The sequence below is a fragment of the Dama dama genome, unplaced genomic scaffold (assembly GCF_033118175.1).
Source record: "Dama dama isolate Ldn47 unplaced genomic scaffold, ASM3311817v1 ptg000096l, whole genome shotgun sequence".
Lineage (NCBI taxonomy): Eukaryota > Metazoa > Chordata > Mammalia > Artiodactyla > Cervidae > Dama > Dama dama.
In genome coordinates this window covers 5,329,787-5,336,969 of record NW_026870910.1, presented here as the reverse complement: position 1 = coordinate 5,336,969, position 7,183 = coordinate 5,329,787, and positions in this window count along the sequence as shown.

Here is a 7,183-nt window from a genome sequence, read left to right as displayed (position 1 = left end):
GAGTTTGTGGCCTCAAGTGGAATGGACACCGAGATGCTCTGTTTCGAAGTAAGGCCGGATATCCCTGCAGTGAATTGAATGCAGGCTCCTCTTGCATCTCCCAAGACGAAGGGTTGTCTGAATGCCCTGTGGAGACCACAGAGAAAGACCTAGTCCTCCGCCTCAACGCCAACGGAGGCCTCACATCCTTTGAAAACTCGAGAGGTCCGCGGAGATCAATGCTTCCAAAGGAGACGATGCCTGACTCCTCTTGCAAATTGATAGGAGTCCCAGGATTCCTGTGGCATGTAGAAAGGGACCCTGGGTCTCCCGCCTCACGTAGGGACGCGTCCCAATTACCATGCCAAGAATCGAAGGGAATCCCGAGGTGTCCCTCGCACCTAGTTAGGAATCCTGACGTCGCTGAACAAACACGAGTTTGGAAGGGCCCTCCACGTCGTAACTCGAGAATATACCCCAGGTTCCGGCCGCAACTCGAGAAAAACCATGAGACTTCCCCCTCGCCGGGAGATGAGGCCCGATTCCCCTGCACTGCCTGCAGAGCAATTCCGTGTTCCACATCAAACGTGAAAGGAGCCTTGATTTCCTTGATGGCACTCCAGAGAAAACCCAAGATCACTGTCTCAAGTCTAGAGGGATCCTGAGGTCACTGGAGCAACACGAAATGGCTCCGTGGACCCCAAGTCAACTCGAGATGAGAGCTTAGTCCTTGGCTTCGACTCAAGAGTAACACCAAATTTCCACAAGCACCTCAAGAGGAGGCTTCTCTCAGCTACAGGTATGTGAGAGGGCCCCAGAGTTTGTGGCCTCAAGTGGAATGGACACCGAGATGCTCTGACTCGAACTAAGGCTGGATATCCCTGCAGTGAACTGAATTCAGGTTCGGCTTGCATCTCCCAAGACGAAGGGATGTCTGAATCCCCTGTGGAGACCACAGAGAAAGACCTAGTCCTCCGCTTCATCGCGACCGGAGGCCTCACATCCTTCGAAAACTCGAGAGGTCCGCGGAGATGAATGCTTCCAAAGGAGGCGATGCCTGACTCTTCTTGAAAATGGATAGGAGTCCCAGGATCCCTTTGGCACGTGGAAAGGGACCCTGGGTTTCCGCCTCACGTGGAGACGCGTCCCAAAGGCCATGCCAATACTCGAGGAGAATCCCGAGGTGTCCCTCGCACCTAGGCAGAAGTCCTGACGTCGCTGAACAAAACTTGTCTGGAAGGGCCCTCCCCATCGTAACTCGAGAATATACCCCAGGTTCCCGCCGCAACTCGAGAAAAACCATGAGACTTCCCCCTCGCCGAGAGATGAGGCCCGAATCCCCTGCACTGCGTGCAGAGCAATTCCGTGTTCCACATCAAACGTGAAAGGAGCCTTGATTTCCTTGATGGCACTCCAGAGAAAACCCAAGATCACTGGCTCAAGTCTACAGGGATTCTGAGGGCACTGGAGCAAGAGGAAAGGTATCCGTGGACCCCAAATCAACTCGAGATGAGAGCTTAGTCCCTGGCTTCGACTCAGTGGGAATACCAACTTTCCACAAGCACCTCAAGAGGAGGCTTCTCTCAGCTACAAGTAAGTGAGAGGGACCCTGAGTTTTTGGCCTCAAGTGGAATGGACACCGAGATGCTCTGACTCGAATAAAGGCCGGATATCCCAACAGTGAATTGAATGCAGGCTCGTCTTGCATCTCCATAGACGAAGGGATGTCTGAATCCCCTGTGGAGACCACAGAGAAAGACCTAGTCCTACGCCTCATCAAGACCGGAGGCCTCACATCCTTTGAAAACTCGAGAGGTCTGCGGAGATCAATGCTTCCAAAGGAGATGATGCCTGACTCTTCTTGAAAATGGATAGGAGTCCCAGGATCCCTGTGGCACGTGGAAAGGGACCCTGGGTCTCCCGCCTCACGTGGAGACGCGTCCCAATTGCCATGCCAAGACTCGAGGAGAATCCCGAGGTGTCCCTCGCATCTAGGCAGTAGTCCTGTCGTCGCTGAACAAACACGTGTCTGGAAGGGCCCTCCCCGTCGTAACTCGAGAATATACCCCAAGTTCCGGCCGCAACTCGAGAAAAACCATGAGACTTCCCCCTCGCCGCGACATGAGGCCCGATTCCCCTGCACTGCGTGCAGAGCAATTCCGTGTTCCACATCAAACGTGAAAGGAGCCTTGATTTCCTTGATGGCACTCCAGAGAAAACCCAACATCACTGTCTCAAGTCTAGAGGGATCCTGAGGTCACTGGAGCAACACGAAAGGGCTCCGTGGACCCCAAATCAACTCGAGATGATAGCTTAGTCCCTGGCTTCGACTCAAGAGGAATACCGACTTTCCACAAGCACCTCAAGAGGAGGCATCTCTCAGCCACAGGTATGTGAGAAGGACCCTCAGTTTCTGGCCTCAAGTGGAATGGACACCGAGATGCTCTGACTCGAAATAAGGCCGGATATCCCTGCAGTGAATTGGATGCAGGCTCGTCTTGCATCTCCCAAGACGAAGCAATGACTGAATCCCCTGTGGAGACCACAGAGAAAGACCTAGTCCTCCGCCTCATCGCGACCGGAGGCCTCACAACATTTGAAAACTTGAGAGGTCCGTGGAGATCAATGCTTCCAAAGGAGACGATGCCTGACTCTTCTTGAAAATGGATAAGAGTCCCAGGATCCCTGTGGCACGTGGAAAGGGACCCTGGGTCTCCCGCCTCACGTGGAGACGCGTCCCAATTGCCATGCCAAGACTCGAGGAGAATCCCGAGGTGTCCCTCGCACCTAGGCAGGAGTCCTGACGTCGCTGAACAAACACGTGTGTGGAAGGGCCCTCCCCATCGTAACTCGAGAATATACCCCTGGTTCCGGCGTTACTCGAGAAAAACCACGAGACTTCCCCCTCGCCGCGAGATGAGGCCCGATTCCCCTGCACTGCGTGCAGAGCAATTCCGTGTTTCACATCAAACGTGAAAGGAGCCTTGATTTCCTTGATGGCACTCCAGAGAAAACCCAAGATCACTGTCTCAAGTCTAGAGGGATCCTGAGGTCACTGTAGCAACAAGAAAGGGCTCCGTGGACCCCAAATCAACTCGAGATGAGAGCTTAGTCCCTGGCTTCGACTCAAGAGGAATACCAACTTTCCACAAGCACCTCAAGAGGAGGCTTCTCTCAGCTACAGGTATGTTAGAGGGCCCCTGAGTTTGTGGCCTCAAGTGGAATGGACACCGAGATGCTCTGACTCGAAGTAAGGCCGGATATCCCTGCAGTGAATTGAATGCAGGGTCGTCCCGCATCTCCCAAGACGAAGGGTTGTAGGAATCCCCTGTGGAGACCACAGAGAAAGACCTAGTCCTCCGCCTCCTCGCGACCGGAGGCCTCATATCCTTTGAAAACTCGAGAGGTCCGTTGAGATCAATACTTCCGAAGGAGACGATGCCTGACTCCTCTTGAAAATGGATAGGAGTCCCAGGATATCTGTGCCACGTGGAAAGGGACCCTGGGTCTCCCGCCTCACGTGGAGACGCGTCCCAATTGCAATGCCAAGACTCGAGGAGAATCCCGAGTTGTCCCTCGCACCTAGGCAGGAGTCCTGACGTCGCTGAACAAACACGTGTCTGGAAGGGTCCTCCCCGTCGTAACTCGAGAATATACCCCTGGTTCCGGCCGCAACTCGAGAAAAATCATGAGACTTCCCCCTCGCAGCGAGATGAGGCCCGATTCCACTGCACTGCGTGCAGAGCAATACCGTGTTCCACATCAAACGAGAAAGGAGCCTTGATTTCCTTGATGGCACTCCAGAGAAAACCCAAGATCACTGTCTCAAGTCTAGAGGGATCCTGAGGTCACTGGAGCAACACGAAATGGTTCCGTGGACCCCAAATCAACTCGAGATGAGAGCTTAGTCCCTGGCTTCGACTCAAGAGGAATACCAACTTTTCACAAGCACCTCAAGAGGAGGCTTCTCTCAGCTACAGGAATGTGAGAGGGACCCTGAGTTTTTGGCATCAAGTGGAATGGACACCGAGAAGCTCTGACTCGAAGTAAGGCCAGATATCCCTGCAGTGAATTGAATGCAGGCTCGTCTTGCATCTCCAAAGACGAAGGGATGTCTGAATCCCCAGTGGAGACCACAGAGAAAGACCTAGTTCTCTGCCTCATCGCGACCGGAGGCCTCACATCCTTTGAAAACTCGAGAGGTCAGCGGAGATCAATGCTTCCAAAGGAGACGATTCTTGAGTCCTCTTGGAAATGGATAGGATTCCCCGGATCCCTGTGGCAAGTGCAAAGGGACCCTGGGTCCCCCGCCTCATGTGGAGACGCGACCCAAATGCCATTCCAAGACTCGAGGAGAATCCCGAGGTGTCCCTCGCACCTAGGCAGGAGTCCTGACGTCGCTGAACAAACACGTGTCTGGAAGGGCCCTCCCCGTCGTAACTCGAGAATATACCCCAGGTTCCGGCCGCAACTCGAGAAAAACCATGAGACTTCACCCTCGCCACGAGATGAGGCCCGATTCCCCTGCACTGCATGCAGAGCAATTCCGTGTTTCACATCAAACGAGAAAGGAGCCTTGATTTCCTTGATGCCACTCCAGAGAAAACCCAAGATCACTGTCTCAAGTCTAGAGGGATCCTGAGGTCACTGGAGCAACAAAGAAGGGCTCCGTGGACCCCAAATCAACTCGAGATGAGAGCTTAGTCCCTGGCTTCGACTCAAGAGGAATACCAACTTTCCACAAGCACCTCAAGAGGAGGCTTCTCTCAGCTACAGGTATGTGAGAGGGACCCTGAGTAAGTGGCCTCAAGTGGAATGGACACCGAGTAGTTCTGACTCGACATAAGGCCAGATATCCCTGCAGTGAATTGAATACCGGCTCGTCTTGCATCTCCCAAGACGAAGGGATGTCTAAATCCCCTGTGGAGACCACAGAGAAAGACCTAGTTCTCCGACTCATCGGGACCGGAGGCCTCACATCCTTTGAAAACTCGAGAGGTCCGCGGAGATCAATGCTTTCAAAGGAGACATTGCCTGACTCCTCTTGAAAATGGATAGGAGTCCCAGGATCCCTGTTGCACGTGGAAAGGGAACATGGGTCTCCCGCCTCACGTGGAGACGCGTCCCAATTGCCATGCCAAGACTCGAGGAGAATCCCGAGGTGTCCCTCGCACCTAGGCAGGAGTCCTGATGTCGCTGAACAAACACGTGTCTGGAAGGGCCCTCCCCGTCGTAACTCGAGAATATAAATCAGGTTCCGGCCGCAACTCGAGAAAAAATATGAGACTTCCCCCTCGCCGCGAGATGAGGCCCGATTCCCCTGCACTGCGTGCAGAGCAATTCCGTGTTCCACATCAAACGTGAAAGGAGACTTGATTTCCGTGATGGCACTCCAGGGAAAACCCAAGATCACTGTATCAAGTCTAGAGGGATCCTGAGATCACTGGAGCAACACGAAAGGGATTCGTGGACCCCCAAATCAAATCGAGATGAGAGCTTAGTCCCTCGCTTCGACTCAAGAGGAATACCAACTTTCCACAAGCACCTCAAGAGGAGGCTTCTCTCAGCTACAGGTAAGTGAGAGGGACCCTGAGTTTGTGGCCTCAAGTGGAATGGACACCGAGATGCTGTGACTCGAAGTAAGGCCGGATATCCCTGCCGTGAATTGAATGCAGGCTCGTCTTGCATCTCCCAAGACAAGGGATGTCTGAATGCCCTGTGGAGACCACAGAGAAAGACCTAATTTTCCGCCTCATTGCGACCGGAGGCCTCACATCCTTTGAAAACTCGAGAGGATCGCGGAGACCAGTGCTTCCAAAGGAGTCGATGCCTGACTCCTCTTGAAAATGGATAGGAGTCCCAGGATCCCTGTGGCACGTGGAAAGGGACACTGGGTCTCCCGCCTCACGTGGAGACGCGTCCCAATTGCCATGCCAAGACTCGAGGAGAATCCCGAGGTGTCCCTCGCACCTAGGCAGGAGTCCTGACATTGCTGAACAAATAAATATCTGGAATTGCCCTCCCCGTCGTAACTCGAGAATATACACCAGGTTCCGGCCGCAACTCGAGAAAAACCATGAGACTTCCCCCTCGCCACAAGATGAGGCCCGATTCCCCTGCACTGTGTGCAGAGCAATTCCGTGTTCCACATCAAACGTGAAAGGAGCCTTGATTTCCTTGATGGCACTCCAGAGAGAACTGATCACTGTCTCAAGTCTAGAGGGATCCTGAGGTCACTGTAGCAACAAGAAAGGGCTCCGTGGACGCCAAATCAACTCGAGATGAGAGCTTAGTCCCTGGCTTCGACTCAAGAGGAATACCAACTTTCCACAAGCACCGCAAGAGGAGGCTTCTCTCAGCTACAGGTATGTCAGAGGGCCCCTGAGTTTGTGGCCTCAAGTGGAATGGACACCGAGATGCTCTGACTCGAAGTAAGGCCGGATATCCCTGCAGTGAATTGAATGCAGGCTCGTCCCGCATCTCCCTAGACGAAGGGTTGTAGGAATCCCCTGTGGAGACCACAGAGAAAGACCTAGTCCTCCGCCTCCTCGCGACCGGAGGCCTCATATCCTTTGAAAACTCGAGAGGTCCGTTGAGATCAATACTTCCGAAGGAGATGATGCCTGACTCCTCTTGAAAATTGATAGGAGTCCCAGGATATCTGTGCCACGTGGAAAGGGACCCTGGGTCTCCCGCCTCACGTGGAGACGCGTCCCAATTGCAATGCCAAGACTCGAGGAGAATCCCGAGTTGTCCCTCGCACCTAGGCAGGAGTCCTGACGTCGCTGAACAAACACGTGTCTGGAAGGGTCCTCCCCGTCGTAACTCGAGAATATACCCCAGGTTCCGGACGCAACTCGAGAAAAATCATGAGACTTCCCCCTCGCAGCGAGATGAGGCCCGATTCCACTGCACTGCGTGCAGAGCAATACCGTGTTCCACATCAAACGTGAAAGGAGCCTTGATTTCCTTGATGGCACTCCAGAGAAAACCCAAGATCACTGTCTCAAGTCTAGAGGGATCCTGAGGTCACTGGAGCAACACGAAAGGGCTCCGTGGACCCCAAATCAACTCGAGATGAGAGCTTAGTCCCTGGCTTCGACTCAAGAGGAATACCAACTTTTCACAAGCACCTCAAGAGGAGGCTTCTCTCAGCTACAGGTAAGTGAGAGGGACCCTGAGTTTGTGGCCTCAAGTGGAATGG